General features: G+C 39.9%; 1 non-coding gene across 1 annotated transcript; it reads right to left on the bottom strand.

The window, feature by feature from the left end:
* Positions 1 to 410: 410 nt before the first annotated feature.
* On the bottom strand, positions 411 to 558 carry LOC118149831 (U4 spliceosomal RNA). Its single transcript, XR_004737541.2, has one exon. It is a non-coding gene; the product is annotated as a U4 spliceosomal RNA (small nuclear RNA).
* Between the last annotated feature and the right edge of the window lie 809 nt (positions 559 to 1367).

The following is a 1367-nucleotide window of genomic DNA, read 5'->3' as shown; positions in this document are numbered from 1 at the left end:
TCCTGCCTCAGCCTCCCGAGTAGCTGGAATTACAGGCACGCGCCACCATGCCCAGCTAATGTTTTGTATTTTTAGTAGAGACGGGATTTCACCATGTGGACAAGGATGGTCTTGATCTCTTGACCTCGTGATCCACCCGCCTCGGCCTCCCAAAGTGCTGGGATTACAGGCTTGAGCCACCGCACCCGGCCAGCATCTTTTTTTCTTAATTTTTATTTTACGTCCAAGGTTACATGTACAGGTCTGTTATACAGGTAAACTGTGCCACAGGAGTTTGGTGTGCAGACTATTTCATCACTCAGGTAATAAGCATAGCACCCAATAGGCAGTTGTTTTATCCGCACCCTCCATCATCAAGTAGGCCTTGGTAGTCTGTTGTTCCTCTCTCTCTTTTTATTTTTTTATTTTTTTCAGTCTCCGTAGAGGCTGTCAGTCAAAAATTCCCAATGCCGACTATATTTCAAGTTGTCATAGTGGGGTATAGGGAAAAGTTTTCAATTAGCTGTATCACACCTCAGTTAAACCTCATCAGCTATGATACGGCCACTGCACAAAGCTGTGAGAATATGTAATATTTGCCTTTCTGTTTCTGCATTCGTTTATTTCGAATAATGGCCTCCAGCTTCAACTATGTTGGTGCAAAGGACACGATCTCATTCTTTTTTACGGCTGCATAGTGTTCGATGGTGTATATGTATCTCATTTTCTTTATTCAGCCTACTGCTGATGGGCATTTAGACTGATTTCGTATCTTTGCTATTTTGAATAGCACTGTGATTAATATATGTGTGCATGTGTCTTTATGGTAGAGTAATTGATATCCCTTTGGGTATATACCCAATAATTATATTGCTGGATCTAATGGTAATTCTGTTTTAAGTTCTTTGAGAAATCATCACAGAGCTTTCCACAATGGCTGAACTAATTTGCATTCCCACTGGCAGTGTATAAGCATTCCCTTTTCTCTGCAACCCTGTCAACCATCTGCTATTTTCTGATTTTTAATCATAGTCCTTTGACTGGTATGAGATGGTATCTCATTGTGGATAAGGCATCTCTTACTACCTCCCCTTCTCTACCTCACTTTCCAACTCCCATACCAGTGTTTATCTCACCTTTTAAATAAAGTCCTTACATTTGGATCTTTATTCAGCTTCTGCTGCTGTGGACATTGAGTCTGCCTGCTAGCAGGGAAATAAATGTAGTTAGACCTAAGATGAGATCAGGACATTAGAAAATTGCATTAGAATTAGCACAAGATCCAAGAACGTCTAGATTTACTAGAACACAGCCATTCTTCTCTTGTTGAGTCCTTGAATAAGATTTTTATAAAAATAACTATTAAGATAGCTAATATTTGATACATA

This window comes from Callithrix jacchus, chromosome 20 (genome assembly GCF_049354715.1).
Source record: "Callithrix jacchus isolate 240 chromosome 20, calJac240_pri, whole genome shotgun sequence".
In the NCBI taxonomy this organism is placed as follows: Eukaryota; Metazoa; Chordata; class Mammalia; order Primates; family Cebidae; genus Callithrix; species Callithrix jacchus.
Note: the sequence above shows the minus strand (reverse complement) of the source record. Positions and strands in the feature narration are given on the sequence as shown.